The sequence below is a fragment of the Desmodus rotundus genome, chromosome 1 (assembly GCF_022682495.2).
Source record: "Desmodus rotundus isolate HL8 chromosome 1, HLdesRot8A.1, whole genome shotgun sequence".
NCBI lineage: Eukaryota > Metazoa > Chordata > Mammalia > Chiroptera > Phyllostomidae > Desmodus > Desmodus rotundus.
Window position 1 is genome coordinate 159,566,710 of NC_071387.1, and position 19,099 is coordinate 159,585,808.

The following is a 19,099-nucleotide window of genomic DNA, read 5'->3' on the forward strand; positions in this document are numbered from 1 at the left end:
TTATAAATAAATGTCTATTTATTCAGGAGGTGTTTTCCCGCGTGTCCCAGCATCTTCCCCGATGGTTATTTTAGGGGCGAGTGTGAGTGTCCGCGAGTGCCCTGTGCGCATCTGGTTCTAATCCTGGGTACAGATCCATAAGCCGACCCCACCCATCCTGTCTGCCCGTCGCATTCCTCACGCTATAAATAAACCCAGGTTTTGCGCTCTGTCATCCAGAGGTACAATAGCAGTTGTTTGTTAAAGGAGATTCAAACCCAGTAACGATGCTGCGTCCAGTAAACGAGAAAACACACTTCTGGCCATTGCACTGGAAGGGCACCTCCAGCTCAGGAAGCTTTATCTCCTATGGCCATAACTGCCACTCTGCCTGGTTACTCTGGATCTACTCTGGGGTGAAAAAGGCAGGAAAGCCAGGACCTCTGCTACCCTTGAATTTTCCTTTTAAGCAGAGACTAAAAAACAAAGTGAAAATTCACTGTCCCGGTGCGTCTGCCCCACAGCTCATTCCACAGACCCCTTGCCCCGTGCCCTCTGGACACACCCAAGAAGTGATGAGGGTGCAGGAGGTGTGGTGTGGGTAGGAGCTTGCGGTTGTAGCTGCTGCTTTGCCTGTACTCGGGGATCTGAGCAGAGGGGAAAGCCTTCTAAAAGCTGCTGTTTCACGAGGTCTGGGCACAGGGCTGCCCCTCCCTTCCTCCCTGAAGTTTGCATGAAGTGCATGTTAGGCTGTAATTAGAGGATCTGGGAGGAAAACTTTCCTGGTGACGCTTTGCTTTTCTTTTGCTTTTGGTGAGAAAGTGCCTCCTTCTTCTCAGGACCAGGACCTCTGCCATCCAGCGCCACAAAGAGACATTCTGAGCTCACACACACACACACACACACACGCGCACACGCACACGCACACACTTGCCTGGAGACAAACTTAAGGTGAGGGGAAAGAGCTCTAGCTTCACTTGATCTCCAGGCTCCAACTTCAGCAGGACTTGAGAACATCTGAACTTCTGGATTTCAGGACGAGGTAAAATTTCCATCACTTTTTTACTCTTTCTGCCAAACCTTGGTCGGTGCCTTTCAGATTTCAGAAAGCAATACATATCACGATATATGTATACATTAAAATAAATTTTCTTATGATTTTCTTTTGAGTTTAACATAACATCTCAACTTTTTTTAGGATTCATGTCAGATAAAATATTGTATGGCAGTGACCAAGCTCAGTGTAGAATTGGGGCAAGGACTAACTCCAGTATTCTGGCGTTTGCGCGTGCTCCTACAAATCGAGTAGACGTCTGGTTTCCGAGGGGTGGCTTTTCCATCTGTGCTTCAATAAGCACTTTTATAGCACCTGAGAGGAAGAAAAGAATAGTATAGGGTGAAGGAAATGCTGGGGAATGGGACTGCCCATTTCAGACTTATGGGTTATGTTTTAGGGAATATACAGATGTGTATGAAATGAAAGTTACTGTTATCATAGATAACAGCTGTTAGATTGATCATCTTTGTTATGTTACCAATTTTGGTCCAGGCTTCTCCAGTTAACGATGAAATGAAGATCATAGAATTATGATGCATTTTATACAGAGAATCACGTCGATGGATAATGTTAATATGCAAAAATTTTTGTCGTTGTTAAGATTATTTTTAAAAATTAATTAAAGGAATTATTCATGTGTTGAGACTATTCACCACCCTAAGCAAATCTGAACTTTTTGAGGCTTAAATGAAGTTGTTTTCTTTCATTGAATATGACTGTTGTGTTGAAAATAAGATGGTTTATTATTTTGAAAATAGGTTATTTTATTTTCATTTATCACTGGAAAAACACACAAAGTGGCCAGTACGTTTGGGGACTTTTAGGTGGAAACTGTTCCAGTACATGTTCCAGTGTGATGTCATAAAATCAAACACACTGGCTGGCTTCTTGGAAGCTAACGGTTCCTAAGAAATAAAGCCTGTGAATTAATTTCTTTCTAAGTTAAATGTAATATTTATTCGTTACAAATGTAGTTTCTGGTAACCATTTTTATTTGATTATTTCAGTGTACTAAATTTGCAGTAATTTTATGCACACTTCAGTATATAATATTTTCAACATTTTATACTTTGATATTTTAATGGAATCATAAAATGGGAATATTGTCCACTAAAAATATATCATAGTAGTTCTCTTTGGATTACTTTTAATGTGATGTTTCTTAATCATTTACATCAGTTTTTAACATCAAGTCTATTTATTTCTACTAACAAAGATGTTTTTCCTTCCATTCAGTGAAATGGAATGTACACCAAATGTTTATTGAGCATTTAAGCTTTAGTCTTTAGTTATTTGGGGACTACTTAATATAATTTAATTTTTACGCTAAGAGAGAATGACTTTACATTTTTGGTAGAATCTTCAAAAAATTGGAAACAGCTTAAAATGGGAAAACTAGATAAGAAGTATTGTGCTTAAATTTAATTCAATGAGCGAGAGAAAACCAAGTGCCTCCAGAGACCCCTGGTCCCCAGGAAGAATGTACCCAGGGTCCTGCAGACAGGAGTGTCCAGTGAGCCTGGGCTTTCCACAGGAAAGAAGAAAGGGGGGAACATCAGGTTCTTATAAAGCGAGTCATTTATGTCAGCTGTGCCCTGTCTCTCAAAGGAGTGACTGACACTGTAATTTAGAAGTACTGAAGAGACTTTCACCGAGAAGAATCAATTCATTATAGTCCTAGTGGTTTCACATCCTCTTCATTCCTTTGGGAGCAAGTAACACATCCAGGATAAATACATTATACAGTCAGAGTATGCAGAGTTTGAGTAGGTGGTCTGCTACACAGTCTTGCTTTTTAGCATCCTGGGTGTAGAATATTGGTATTTTCTGAGTAACTGAAAGAGTCTTTGAACCCTTAGGTGGCACTGCACTTCATCTGTGTAAAGATGAACGAGAGTCGTATTCAAAAAATAACTCCCTTATGCTGAAAGCACTAGCACTAGTTTTCTTTTTATTCCATAAATGTTTTATTTTCAGATTCTATTTGTAAGATAATGGTGTTCCACCAATTAAAATTCCAACAAAATGCAACATAAATTTGAAAATAACTTTTACATTACAGTCTTCTGTTGCCTGTAGTTAGTTTTCCAACAGCCTGGATTTGCTATTAGCAACCATATTACCTGGTCTATGTTATTTAAATGTAGTCAGTCTGTTATTTAGAAGTAACAAAGTGTTGTTGGGAGGAAATAGGGAAGGATGGAAACTTGAATATACTTAGGATTTTAATCAATAGTGTTTAAGGAGGATTAGAGGAAGCAGCTGGTTAAATAAATATTAGGTGTAGAGTGGTCGTGGTGGTATAAATTAATAATGCAGCTCTTTCTTTGCACCGTGAATGGGAAGGTCTGTGATGGTTCAGTGTGTGAAGCGCGGTGCCTGGGTGCCACCTAGTGGATGAGTCAAAGAAGGCGCTCTGACCAGCCTCCTAAAAAATGCAGAGACTTCCGTCTGTTAACATTGAATGCAAACTACGTGCCAGACGTTGGGATGGGTGCTCAGACTAGAAACTACAGCAAATGACTTTTATATAATTTAAACACCAAGGCACCACTTTATGGTTGGTCAAATTCCTAATGGTTGCATTTCAAACCAGTTCACTCTTTACTAGGGAATTTACCATTAACGTTCTGCCTCCATGAGGATCCAGCTTAATAACTATAACCTGCTTCTAATGTAGGGATTTGTTTTTGCAAAGATGTCATGACCTAGTTCAAAAAAGGGGTGGGGAGAGTTTGAATCTTGAATCACCGTTTTTTCGAATGGAAATGCATTTTTGTAAGGTTTATTGTTTTCAAGTTTAAAAGGGTAAATAATTACTAGCTTAAAAGGTTAGCACACAAAAAATAGCACATGTTACTACATACTATTTAGATTTGTTTCATTATATGTAAAAGGATAATTGTAAAAGTTGCTTTTGGGTAGTGAGGTTTCTTTTTCTTCTTCTTCTTTACAAAATATTGTGCTCAAACTGTAATAATTAGCGTATAGAACAACTTCTTCTATACCTGTTATCCATATGCAGTTTTGAAGCAAGAACATTGCTTCCTTTAAATTGCCATGATGGGAAAAATCCTAGGCAGGAACAACTACAACAAAAGTCAATGTTTGAAAGAAGCATCAGGATATCATAGAAGATTAATCCATCAGAATATTAAACTGAGAGTTTTGAAAAACTTATCTCCAGGAGATATATGAATTATTACTCCCATTGGCTCTCTGCAAGATATATGACTTAATGGTAACAGTTCTCAGCACATCAGCATTAATCAAGGCCAGTTCTGAAATTCAGATCGGAAGGTAAAAATGCCACAGTAGGAAAAAAATGATTAATTTGTTACTTGCTGAGTCTAGAGGTATAATCCATAAATTGAATTAGGCCTGCCAGTGTGGAAAGGAACTTTGGTTTTGTGTGTGGCAGTGAGACCTACCTGGGGAAAGAAGAAACGTGCTCAGTAAGTCCTTTTTCATTAATGCCGCAAAATTATAGCCTCAGTTGGTCGTGGTGATGACTGGAAACACTAACAACATGTAAAATAAAGCATATTATCTTAATATCTGTTTCCCAAAAAGTCATTATCCCCCTTACACTGGCCATCCTGTTGACAATGTCAACTGATCACCTTTGTGATTCAGGGTGAATTGCACTCACGCCAGTGAGAGAGTTGGTGAGCTGGCGAGCGGTTGCCTGAAAGTCAAAGGACACGAATGTAGAAGCTGAGTCATGGATTGGAAAGCTCTTACAAGAAGCTTTCCTGATTTTCCGTGACATAATGATACTACTGTAGAAAAGAACCATCTTTACAAGGGAGAATCGGCCAGCTCTGTGACAGGGTCTGATGCTCCTGGGTTCTGGGTTGTATTATTGGAGCTCCTCATAACGGCTTCTCCAGTGGTGGAGACCTGCAGGGCGCTCACTGGCATTGCAGAGTTCTTCGCTATACTCAGATAAATCCAGGATGTATTAAGATATCAAATGGACTATCTAACGTTGCTGGACTATTTTTGAACTTCTATTTACTGTTCTATAATTTAACAGGGGTTTGGGGAGTGGTATCTGAAATGGGGTAAATGCTAGAAGGCCAGGAGGCTACTTCCAAAACAAAGCAAAACAAAAACAAACAAAATAAGCTACAGAGTACTAAACTTCATTTGGAAAACTTACTAAGGTTCAAGGATTGGTTTTCAGTCTTGCGAGAGAAACAGAAATGCCCCCTTTTGTCCAAAGAGAATACGATTTAGTTGAATGGTTACTAAATTCCACTTACTATATTCCAACTACCTTTACTGTACTAAGTAAACTCCAATTAAGTTAAATACATTCAAATTATTTCTGAATTTTTAAAACTTTTCTCAAAGTTTTGTAAGTAATATCTTGGCTCAGTCTCCACCCATATACTATGTGATGTTTTTTGTTTTAAATTTGGAGATGACCTCATTTCATCATTCATGCATCCATTTGTTCATGTAGCAAAACTTTATTGAATACTTGCTTTTTGCCAGTCACTGTACTAGCACTACATGCTGTGGCTCTCACTTTATACCTTGAAAATTAATTCTAAAAAAATTAGAAAATCAAAACTGATAATGAATCTAAAGTATTGCAAGATCCTGAGTGACAGAAACAACCAAAAAGTTCTAGGCTCAGAGTTTTTGTCTTCAAAAGGCTCAGAGAATTTTGAGCAATTTTGAGTAATTTTGAGTATCTTAACAGTCATTTTCCTATTTGCCTTCTCCTCGCTGAGTGGGTAACAGCTTTGTTTCTTGGTTGTGTGGGCACAGATGGGCCTGGGAGGGCAGCTCAGAGACTTCAGGGCCCCAGGAGGGCTGGGGTTCCAATAATATGTCTAGTTGGATGGTCAGGAAAAGCAAAAATTCATTTGCACATAGTTGCCGTCTACCAGTTTGCAACTAAAATTCAGAATGATCACAGAATGACTTACTGCATATGATTTGCACCAGGCACCCTGCTAGGAGCTGCAGAGTAATTGGCTGGAGGAGTTCACAAGCTAGTGGAAAAGTCAGATGGACCCACACCATGAATACTCGTAAAATTTGCCAAGTAGGTGTAGTTTGCCTTCCTAGGCTCCCTGGTCTTTTCCCTTTGAACTAATCCAAACTTTCCACCTGCTTCTATCTTATAAACTGAGACTCCTGCTCTCCATTCCTGAACGGAGGACCCAGAAGATCTGACACTTCTCTGGTTTATCCATTTCTTGACTGATCACACACCTAAGTGTGAATGAGTTTCACTAGCATTTACATTCAAGCCTTTTATCTCCTTAAAGTAAATGTTTTGTTTTCTGTAAAAAGATTTCAAACATCTGGAGGCCCAACCATCTTTACACCAAGAGGTATAATTAAGCTGATTTAGTCATCTCTGGTCTTCTGTCTCTTAGTGAACCCCACTCCAAGGTGAGGCCAGAGGGAGTCCCTCAAGGCCTGTTTACAGAAAGTTGAAGAACCCTGGGTTCTGTTAACCACTGGCTTCTTCGCACTGAGCCTGAGCCTGTTCAACCTGTCCTTCCACCCCACCCGCATCCAGTGGCATCCAAACCCATTCCTTTGAACCCTTCCTATTTACTTTGCCATAACCTATTTTCAGGGCCTCTCAGCCCTCATTACAATGATTGGGTTGCTGCCCCTGAACAAGAAAGGCACCTATTGCTGGCTATATTCTACTGTTTGAGCCCTTATGCCACCCCAAATATCTGGGTCTGGAGGGAGGGAATAATGAGAATCTACATATTTGGTCCACGAATTGCTCCAAGTCAAGGAGCTGAAGGAGGAAGCCAAGAATATACACAGGGCAAGCACAGGAATTAGCCGTCACGTTGAAATATGAGTCAAAGTCAACATCCTTTTAAAATATGTGGCCAGGTACTTAACTGCAGTTGGTGCCAGAGAAATTTTGCCATCGATGCTGATTATAGATTCTGGAAAACTAACTGTGGCCAAAAGAACAGTGAAAATTTGCTTTGGCTATATAAAAAGTAACACTAATCAGAGTCATTTGTTTAAATTCTTTCCCACTTTATGCTTAACATATGGCAGGATGACAGTCATGCTTTAGAAGCTGTTTCCGATTATTTATGTTCTGATTCCACTTCTTTGATTATGCCACCAGAGTCTGGTGCTCCTGTAAGACACTGATCTAGTCCTCTCACATAAAAATGTGCTTCCCACTTTCTAAATTGCTAGGACTGATGGCCCAGATTGAGGAGCTGATTTCCTTCCCTTTCTGCCCTGTAGCCTAGAGAAGAGGGATGGCCGGCCTTCACTACTCACTGCACAGGGGATATAAATGCTGAACATTCAGTAGGTGCCCTATTGTTGCTATCAGTGTCCACCACAGCGCTGAATATGCAGCACCAGCAGTCTCCTTGGCTTCTGTTCCAATTGCCTGTATTTCAGATTTCTGAACACCTCCCAAGCCCAGGCCATTCCCTGACTTTGTCTTTATTTCCTTCTCAGTCAACTTTCTATCTTTCAATGTTGTTAAATTTATAAACTCTTCTCAGATTTAAATAATAATAATTGGTATAAAATTTATAAAGTAAATAATGCTAATTGGTAATATTCATAAATCTCTATGTTTAAGGAAAGCAAGACTGGAGGCAGGAAATGAGTTTTAAGAGGCCATGTAACAGGATAGGCATGATTTAATAAGAGTGCATTGATTGGATGGGGCAGAGAAGTCAAGGATATTGTGAATATTTCAAGGGCAGAAGATAACATGAAAAGGGATGCAATTCACTAAGATTGGGAGTAAAGAAAAAATAAGTTCCTAAAGACAAAGGTGAGTTTAATTTAGGAAGTGAGAGAGCCAAGACCCCATCTGAGTTGTGCATGTCTTAAGCTCAGGGGAGAAGTCATGGCTGGACCTAGCCACTTAGAAGTCGTTGGTATTAAAATGGGAGTTGAAAATCCTATGCAAGGGTGTTACAGAACACAAAGAGTCATCCACCCTGGCAGAGCCTAACACCAGACACTCAGAAAGTTTGGCTATTTTATTATGAATAATGTCATCCAGAAGAATGGGAAGTTAATGCCCAAAGCTGAAACTTCCTGGTGGTGGTGTGCAGGGTACAGATTATATAGGACAAAATCACAAAAAATTGTGGATTAGAGTTTAGGGTTGTGCAGAGAGCTGACCTATTGAAAGTGTGGTAAGGATAATGAATCATTTCTTCAGGTCTTGAGGACAGCTCTAAGGGTTTGGAGTTTTTTTGTTTTTCCAGTGTCTGTGTTTGATCTCCTGGGGAAAGTACTGGGCAGGAGGAGCAGTTCTACCCCAGGGCTCAGGAGCTGAAATATCACTTAGGTCAAGATGTTATCTTTAGCCTGCTAAAGGTCCACATCCTGTGAACATCTGTCCCATCTGGGCTTCTATGTTCTGCTGATTACCAGTAGCAATGGCTAGGCCTCTAGAGGGTATAGATAGAGGGAAAAAAAGAGATTATTCTTAGAGCTAAGATTTAAAACTAAATTTAGTCAAAGTCATAAGGACCCTTGGTTTCAATTCTTCTCTTTCTTTTGATCATCCCTTGGTCTTGAGGGAAAAGTGTGAAAACCACTCTGGCTGCTTTCTGTTGAAAATTCAGGGGCAGAGCTCAGGATTAGAGAAATGAAACCGTCTTATATTTAATTGAAAATAGTTTTTAGTTCTTTGTTTACCATGAATGTTGCTTACTACTATACCATTTGACTTTTCCCTGGGAACTCTGCTTTTAGTCCGAAAGATAGATCTTTAGTCAAAGACGTACCACCTCTAACAGTTAGAAAACATGATACGGCAAGGGCTGTCAATATGATGCATCCTTACAATAACCCATGAAGGAGGCTTGCCATTCCAGAATGTAGCCAGGAAAAGACATTGTCTAACGGGTCTTTCTCACATCTTGTGACCAAGTAGCCTTCTGCATAATTCTATTTTTCTGAGTGCAACTTCTCCAGAGGTGTTAATGTAGGTTTAGCACGTTGTATTAGCTGCTGTTTAGACTACTTGTTTTGCCAGCAAGTATGTAATAGAAAACAACCCTATTGTCTAAGGTCCCACATATTCTAAAGAAGTCTTTTAGAGTCTTAGAATTCGAGCAGTAGAGCAGACTAAATGGCTTTATGTTGAATTCCATAATATCAGGTATTTAATAAGAAATATGTCTGTGAAAACAAAAGATAAACAAAGGTTAATGACCTGAGCAAATTATAAGCCAGCTTCTGAAGGCTACAGTCAAGGTTTCTAGATTTAAGGCTGGAAGCATCTTTTGCAGTTTGAAATGTCTCTGATGATGTTATCAGGTGCTCAGGTGAACTTTCTGCGTGGCTTACACAGCACCATTCACAGATTGTTTAAGCAGGAGCTGCTGTGTAGTTTTCTGAATTTTATGTCAAGCTGTCTGTCTTTAGCTTGCAAGTCTCTGGAAAAAGGCAGTTTTGATTCTTAGTGATTCCTACTTAAAGCATGGGAGATAAATTGGAAATGTGTTTGGAGAGTCATAGGCAGATATTGGAGGAGACTAGAAAGATTCAGGATTCAACCAGTTTACAAGCAGAAAACAAAACAAAATCCAAAAGAAAATGAACACTAGACTCTAACATCCACAGAGGTATACTATCATTTAATATTACATTCATTGCATTAAAACATGATTTTTTTCTCTTTAATCATCCCTATTTTTACCAAAGATAGCCAAATTAAGACTAATTTATTTGCAAAATAGGTCATTTCAATAAACTGGCCTGATTAGCTGTATAAGTCCAGCAAGAATATTAATTAACCACACGGGCACTTTGAAGTGTGCTGTGTTGGAGTCTTTCATGAGGCATCTTTAGGGGGAGTGTAAATGGCCTCTCCAGGCCAAAAAAGCCACGGCAAAGACTTTCCATTACACACTGCCTGCAGCACCAATAGGTTTGGGTGAGTTCCTCTTCTCCAGGTCCCAAAATGTATCAAGGTTCCTGCACCTGCCAAGAAGTGACATTCTTTGCTCACATAGTAAGGCTGCTGGGAACCATGTGAGCAAGGTACAAGGCCAATACTTCCAACGGTTTTAATTGGCTTCTGTAAGTAAGTCTTAACTCCTTGAGTCTGTGTGGTCACATCCAAGTCTATGCATTTCCCATTCAAACATGCCATTCTAGTCAAAGCCTTGATAGTAAAAACTAGTTTCCAACTGTGCCCTGTTATAAAGAGAACAGATTCTTATTGAACTACGGCAAATAATCACATTGCCATGAAAATAAAAATACTCAACTCCTTAAGAGTTAGTTTCAGAATTCTGGAGGGATTAAGTAGAGACAAAAAAAATCATTGTTTCAATTCTGTTTGCAAAGGTGTAATTTACCAAACTGCTAAATCATAGTAGGTTAAGAGAAACAAGTTTCCTTTTATTTGGAAAGCAAAAGTTTTTTTTTAATCTGCAATATTTTAAACAAAAATTTATAAAAATTATAATCATTCTCAGTTCACTCAGTGCCATATAATCATTTTTTGTTTTTCTTGATCACTTGCCAGCATTTCATGATTACAATTGTTCCTCAGAGTTCTATAAATCTTTATTTATCTTAAAGGTACAATCCAAAAGTTTATTCTCAAGAGACCCATGTTTTGGAATACAGAGTCCTCTCTGTCTTTCTGAAGATGAAACATATTTGTGAAAGTGTCAGGCTAAAATAATGACTGTCTGTAAATGACAAAATCTTTAAATAACATGGTTACATATATAATCATAATGCAATTGGCAAAGAAATTTGCTTTTTTCTGCAACACAACATTTTAAGATGCCAACTAGAATTACAAATGAAAACATATCAGGATATTGCAGACTCTTGGAGATTACAATTTCCAGAAAATTCATTTTTAGTAATAAAAATATGTGAATACAAACAAAATATAATTATTATTTCTTTATTTGACAAAACTTTCCATGTGATTTTAGTATATCAGATAGGCCTAATTAGTTTAAATTTATACTTGTATAAAGAGAGAGAGAGAACAAATTGTTGAAGCATACCAGGGCCCCACTGGAATTGCCCAAATCCATCTCTAGGTTAAAAAAATTCTCCTTTTACATCCTGAACCCTGGCATATTTGTCAAACATGCTTGACCAAAGAGATCATATATCATTATGAAATGATAGTGAATTATTTATTCTTTTAGTCAAAGTGAAAATAAAAGATGCCCAGCATAAACATAGGTTAGCTATTATCATCAAAGCCTTAGTTCTTAGGATTGAGAAGATTGTTTTGTTGAGTGATCAAGTAATTGATGCAGAAAATAAGGAACACAGAAAACTACTTAAATAAAATATAGCGTTATTGCTGTCTAGTTAGCAAACTTCTTGTATCTTATCTGGAGCAGAACAATATAAGAAAACTTCATCCTTTTGACAGTGTGAAAGAGAATCAAACTGCAATTCCATATTAGCTTACTTCAGGTACTTAAATTAACTTACCCTATTAAGTTGATTTTAATCTTACTCAGCTTGACCATACATAACTTTTTCTTTCTTAGGGTTCCTTTTCCATAACCCTCTATGACTCTCCTAGACTCTCTTAGTTTGTCTCTTCTTACTTATTCAGAAAAAAACAATCTTATTTCAGAACAAACCACTTTGTTTTAATTCTTTGAAAAATGTATTTCCATACCTTATACCCTTCTCCACTGAAAACATCCATTATTTCCTTCCACATTAATTAGAATTTATAACCCTTATAACATTATTACTGACAACTAAAATGTAAGCAATCAGCATTCTTTATATTTTATTTTTTTATCCTGTGGCAAGGACTTTTTTTTACTTCTAGAGAGAGAGGAAGGGAGAGAGTAACATCAGTATGAGAGAGAAACATTCATCAATTGCCTTCCATATGTGCCCTGACCAGGAATCGAACCTGCCACCTTTTGGTTACAGGACTACGCTCCAACCGAGCCACAGTGGCCAGGGCAAAATCAGTATTCTTCAGATTGGCAAATTTACAAATCTATTTCACAAACTTTAGAAAAATGCATTCTTTTATTGGCAAAACACAAAACATTTTCATAAACAAATGTAAATTTTCTTTTAGTTTCTCTGTAGTAAGAGGTCAAAAAGAAGTAAATTTAGACACATCGAGCAATTAATATTTCAGTATTTCATATTATTTGGAAAAACCTAGACATTCAATTTTTATGCTTTAACTTAGTAAGATTCTAAAGTTTCAAGTTACCAAAGAGATTTAGAAAACTATTTGAGTATGCATAAAATATAATTATTGGTAAAGAGGTAACCTAAAAGAAACGTTTAATTTCATTCACATTTACTGGCTTCTAACAATTGTTTAGATTACTTATGAAAATTTTACCATACCAAGTTATTTTCCTTGCTGAAAAAGTTTACAACATAGATGATTTGAACTGATTTGACTAATAAGCCCAGGTAGAATAAAAGCATTATTTGATGCTATAATTTTAAGGATATGCTTATATAATCAAATCAAACTCAGACCAGATTTAATATCAAATATTTTCCCAAGTAATGTGATTCTGAAAACCATTTAGGTTAGTCTGTTTTATTTTTAAGAATTCTCACATAAACACTTGTTTGCTTAAGCCAATTTAGTATTAGAAGTAAGCAGCCCTGGCTGATGCGGTTCAGTGGATTAAGTGCTGACATGCCAACCAAAGGGTTTGCGGGTTTTGATTCCCGGTCAGGGCACATGCCTGGGTTGCAGGCCAGGTCCCCAGTAGGGGGCTCGAGAGAGGCAATCGCACACTGCTGTTTCTCTCCCTCTCTTTCTCCCTCCCTTCCCCTTGGTCTAAAAATAAATAAATAAAGTCTTTTTTAAAAAAGAAATAAGCAATATCATTCATCAGTGGAAATATGCTGTATCTACAACATGCACAGACATACATAAACACACAAATAATTATGAACAGAGAACTTGTAGCTTTCATTTTTAATCACTAGCTTTTGTGTCCCAGGTACAATTTAAAACCTAGAAGAAAAGTTAGATCCAAATTACATGTCCAGCAGATGGGCTCATTTAAGATTTTGATCAAATGACCAAAGCTTTGCATTCAGTAAAACAAATAATATCAACAAATAACATCCGTCACTCACTCACATTTACACAGTTCCCCCCCAACATACAATAGTTTCACATTTAATTTGCCAGGTTTAGACCAATTTCAAAATTGGTTTCAAGTTAGAAACAAAGTTCCATGACTGGGTGGAGGTTCTGCTTTGCATTCCTTCAAGGCCAGCTGAAAAGTGACGATGCCGTCCTAGTCAGACCCCTTCCCACCAGATGAGACAAAGACTCAACAAATAGCAGGTACAGTTCCAGTAATCAATCTTACTTGCTAATTTCAACTTCTCAGGGCTTTTCCCTAATACAGCCATTAGGATGATCCCCAAAGCAAGTCAGATTAAGTCCCTTAAGGACCCAACCAAAAGAAATCAGGGGGTGGGGGCGGGGGGAGGTGGAGCTCCCTGGGGTCTTCACCCATGAGGTTACACACCAGCAAATGTTTCCTAAACCAAGTACCCAGTTTCTCTCACTGCAGAACGAAAACACTGTAGGTCAGCTGCAGCCAGTCAGTGATCCCTGCAGTTCCATCCCTGGAATAATCAGTTCAGGCAGCTGCTCAGACAGAACCTGGAGAGAATGCTCCCAGCCAGGAATTGCTGCTGGACAGCAGGCAGAAAGCCCACTCAGGGCTGAGTCTCTTCTTGGTTGTCGTTGTTTCAGAAGAGAGGGTTTGTCCACCCAGTGCTAATGTAACTGAACAAAAATGGAGGTCCGGTTGCCTATTGCCACAAAAGCTGAACTCATGAGGCAGGTGCTGGTGCAAAAGGAAAGAGCTTTTATCCAGGTGCTGCATGATATGGGAGAATGGCAGACTCCCATCTCAAAGCCCATCTCCTCTTGCAGCCATGGGAAAAGACCTCAGCAAGGCCAAGACAAAAAAACCAGTGTCCAGAGTTCCTGTTCCATTTGAAAGTACAGTCCTTTGGAGCCACAAGCATTTGGCTGCCAGGATTGCATGGTTGTGTGGTCCCAGGCAAGAGAGTGTGCATCACCAGGTGGGCAAGAGAGAGTGAGGCTCCTCCTGGCGGCCATGGGCCACAAGGCCACGTGGACCATGGAGAGAACAGGTGAGTGCACTGTGCAAGTGCAGGTAACAAACAAGAGAGAGTTTTTCAAAAATGACCAGTTTCCCAAACCTTTGCATGGTTCGGATGGGCCCATCTCCCAAACAATCCCTTCTTTCCCCAGGCAATAGTGACAGACTTCTTTGATCTATCAGCTCCCCCTGCACCATTTTGACTTCTAAGATGTATTAGCCTGCCTTCTCCTGGTCCCACCCCCAATTTCGTACTGAAGTCGAGGATGGCAAAGACATTATTTTCTATCCAATTATTTTGCCAGCTTTTTGCATGCTCAGTGGAAGAACCTCCCATTGCCACCATCTTGGCTGATGAGGGAGACTCCCTGGCCCTCTGACCAACTGTTTTATGGTAACACTAACAGAGCCAAACACTGGACACTGAGAACTGCAGTGGAGAAAGACTGGCTTTTTGTTATGAATGGCACCATCCAGGAGAACGGAATGCTAATGCTCAAAGTTGAAACTCCCCAGTAGCACATATGTTACAGATTACATAGGGCAAAATCACAAGAAACTATGGGTTAGGGGTTCAGGGTGGCACAGAGAGCTGACTTGTCAAAGGTGTGTTGAGGGTAGTGAATGATTTCTTCAAGTCTGGAGGACAACCCTGCGTTGTTTTTTTTTTTTTTTTTTTCAGGCATCCCACTGCCTGGAAAGTAACCAGGGTGGTATTCCACCTTAGGGCTCAGACACTGAAACATCACTTAGGTCAAGGTCTGGTCTTTAGCCTGCCAGATGTCCACACCTTGTGGGCATTAGCCAGGTCCAGGCAACTCTTCTCCTGGTTTTCCAGGGAAAAGGCTAGGTGTCTGGGGAGTAGATATAGAGAAAGGAGGGATATGGTTTCCAGAGCTAGGATTTATCAAGAGGGAAGAATATCATCTCAGGGGAGAACAGTGGACCAAGAACTGAAACGCAGGAAAAATTGGTAAGAATGCATTTACTTTATTTTTGCATGATTTTTACTTTCATCAACTGTAAATGTCCACTGAGTCCGATAACATTAATGGTTTATTAATTCTTATATCTCACAGTTTTAGACATATGCAGATAGAAGGTATCAGACATGTTTATTGAATTCAATGAAATTAAAATGTCATTTTCCAGCCTTGATGCTCTAATGAGAGATTTTCATAATGATAACCCCGAACCTGAGTAAGACCCTAAAATGTCTGAATTATAGTTAATTATCCAATTTTTCCCAATACTGACCTAGCTTTAAATATATGTTATTATATTTTTGTTGCTGTTGTTTAAAAATCACTAATCAATGTGTGGTGTAGGCAGTAATTCACCAGAGTGCTTGACTAACCCATGTTGTTTAGCTTAACATGTAAATGATTTCACCACAGAATGCAGCCTACAGAATCATTTTCCTAGTTCCTTGATCTTGAGGGCCTCTAAATTTTAAGTTAGATTGGAGACCAGATCCTAAAATTTCTCTGGTTTTCTCAAAAACTTGCTTTTTTCCTAACCCTTCTTCCCACTGCACCTGCTATCACACTAGGTTGGCCATATAAAACACAACAAATAATTGAATAATTTTTAGGATATACATGTGCCAAATATTTCATGGTATATACTTATGCTAAATAGATTATCTGTTGTTTATCTTAAGTTCATATTTAACTGAGCGTCCTATAATTTTTATTGGCTAAATGTGATAACCCTTCCTCCCTAGCTGAAGTTACTGTAACTAGAATATGGCAAAAAAAGAATTTGTCCATGAGTCTTCTGAACTTTCCTTCAAAATGTCAAAAATTGAAGTTACTGAATTTACTTTCACTAGCGAGATAAATGTATTAAAGAGATACTCTGAATAAAATTATCTAACTACAATACACCAGTCAAGATGCAAGTTTATAATGTTTACAACCATGGTGTTCTATACCCTATATACTAATAGCTATCTTAAGAATGCCCTAAATGTATATTAGTGATTATGCTTTAGTCTAAAATATTTTTAAATAATGTGCATGTCAAACAATAAAACTTTGGAATTTTACCTTTTTGAGTTGATGATAATTGTAAATTTTTTAATGAAAGAGCATATATTCATTAAAATATATATAATGTACAATGGGTATAAATTCTCATATTCTAGCTACAGAATATCTGAAAAGGATATTTTCCCTAATTAATTGTTATATTGTAGATGTGCTGCCACCTTGTGATGTTTTGAGGTATGACAATTTAACTCATTATATTCTCATGTTACCCCAGATTGATAATTTGGTTGTTAAAATTATTTCTCAAATGATTAATATTTTTCACTATACCCAAAACTGTCATGTTTTTTAATCATCACTCAAGGACATGCTAATTGATTTTAGAGAGGAAGGAAGAGAGAGAGTGAGAGATTGAGAGAGACAGAGAGAGAAACATCAGTCATTTGTCTTTTGCACATGCACACTGACTAGGACAAAACCCACAGCCCAGACATGTGCCCCCCACTAAATATAGAACCTGTGACATTTTTTAGTTTATGGGACGATGATTCAACCAACTGAGCCACACTGGCCAGGACCAAAAATAGCATATGTTTTAATACCAAGAAAGAGCTGTCAAGTATTTAATGCAAATATTCTGTAGGAGTTTAATGAATTATTTGCAAATTAGTATATCAATCTTGAAATTATTACAAAATTACGTCATTTAGCACTGTGTTAATTTCTGTTTTATGGGTAAATTTACATTGTACCTACATATATGTTCAGTTCACTTGATCTTTTAGCCTGAATTTCCAATAAACTTTTAACTCTAAACATCCAAAATTGAGCTCATTATTTTTCTTCTATCAAGTCTGGTCCTTGTAATCTCTAAATAGATACTAATACCACATGATTTATTATTTAATCCAGAACACTTTTGAAAGTAGATGGAGTGCCTTACCAATTATTTCAGCTAAACAGGTATAAGCCAAGACTGGCTCAGGCCAACTAGTGTCCTTATATACACTACCAGTAAAATGTATATAATAATTTCAGTTACCAAAGTAGAAAATTTGGAGTCACAGACTACGGGTTGATCACACTGAGCCGGAACCTCCATCTCAGACTTCCTGTATTCCTTTCATCCATTTGCTCCCTTTCGCCTTCACTTTCTTCTCCACTGCGCATCGTGCTTGCTGAAATTCCCCATGCCCTTGTCCTGTGGTCGACAGAGGGAAAAATTGAACTGTCCACTTCCATCACACTCGCTCAAACTGCTGCAAGCTGCTAGGAGAAACTCGAGTCACACTGAAGAAGGGGAACACTGTATACGTCATGTACCTGGCTTCAGCTGGATCTCTAATCCTGTGTGGTAGTTCTACCATATTTCTTAAAAGTTTTTTGCTTCTTTGTCTGGCTGGTGTGGCTCAGTTTGTTGGAGCATCATCCAGTACACCAAAAGGCTGTGGGCTCCATTTCCAGCCAGGGCACCTACCCAGGATGCGGGTTCCTTCCTGGTCAGGGCGTATACGGCAGGCAACCATCCGTGTTTCTCTCTCTCTCTCTTTCCCTTCCTCTCTCTTAAAAAAAATAACTAAAAAAACATATCCACATATCCTTGGGTGAGGATTTTTTTAAAAATCGGGTTTTTTGCTTCTTGAACTCTATAGCAAAGGTCCAAACCTCCCTAATTTATCCTGAAAATAGAAGCCATCTGTAAAGAACTACCCTCTCACTATCCTGCCACCCAGACTAGCCCCTGATGTCTAGTACCCCCATATGTTCTTTTTTCCCTTCTAGCGGGGAAAAAAAAGTCTCCTTTATCTCCAAGAGTCTAAGCAGTGTTGCCTCCTGAGCTCTAAATCTCTCATCCTTAATTTTCCCCAAATCTTTCCCTGTGGGTTGGCCTCTTTCCCTCCAGTATCTTCAACCTCTCCTGCTCTGGTTATTTCTTCTTACTGGCATTTAATTATGGTTCAATCTTTTTGTTTTAAAAATATATGACCTTTCCTACTCTCACATCCATTCTGTCTACCAATCTTACTTCTACCAGAGCCAAACTGGATGGATTAATCTGCTCACTTTCTAACCCGGCACCCGCCCCACCCCTCCACTCAGTGCAGTGTGCTCTCTGCCTTACCTACCCGCTGAAATGCTCCTCCCGAGGGTCACCAGAGATTTGTTTTCAATGTGTTTTCTTGGTGGCATTTAGTGCTGGTGACCACGTTCCCTTTACAACAATCTCTTGCTTTTGTGACATCACACTCTCCTCATTTTCCAAAGACCTCTTTAATGATTCGATCTCCGTTTCCACTTCAGGCGTCTAAGGAGAAGCTCACCTGCCCCACAGCCACCTGCATTCCCACAGCCAGGATGCCTTGCCCTCACTCTGCGCACCCGCCTGCGTCGTACCTCCACCGCCTATGTGCGCACGCTGGCAGATCGCTGCGTCTGTGCAGCCTTTTCTCCTGAGTGTCCAAACCACATACATCTTGTCGCCGGGAGGTCTCACAACATCTGAGTCTCCAAAGGCCCCAAACGAACAACTTTCCTTTCTCTTGAATTTGAACTTCCCCCAATTTTATCAAGTTGAATAAATGGCTCAATTTTCCCTCTTCTCAGTTTCCAAAAACAGAAACATGGAAGTCATCATGTTGATTTTAGCTCACAAGTATCTCTTGAATATATACGAACTCTTCTATCTCCATTAGCAGAAGCCTTATCCTTGTCACCATCCTCTCTTGCCTAAATTCCTACAAATCTTACCCATGGGCCTCTGTGTCTCCAGTCACGTTGCTTTCTGAAGCATTCCCCCACGCTGAAGCTAGCATAACCTTTCTAAAGTGTAAAACTGGAAATATTTGCCTACTTAAGCCCTCCCATTGCAGCGAAGCCTTTCTTTGCAGAGAAATTTTAGTCCAAATTATTTAATACCATTTTCAAGGTTCTCAGTGATCAATCATAGCTAATGATTC

The 19,099-nt window shown here is 38.9% G+C and overlaps 1 protein-coding gene across 2 annotated transcripts in view; it reads left to right on the forward strand.

The window, feature by feature from the left end:
* Positions 1-621: 621 nt before the first annotated feature.
* HAPLN1 (hyaluronan and proteoglycan link protein 1) overlaps positions 622-19,099 on the forward strand; it is a 66,982-nt gene continuing 48,504 nt past the window's right edge. For both annotated transcript variants that reach the window (XM_024563590.3, XM_053924650.1), the window contains exon 1: positions 622-1,021. The gene's annotated coding sequence lies outside the window, so the exon portion shown is untranslated. The remainder of the gene's footprint in view (positions 1,022-19,099) is intronic.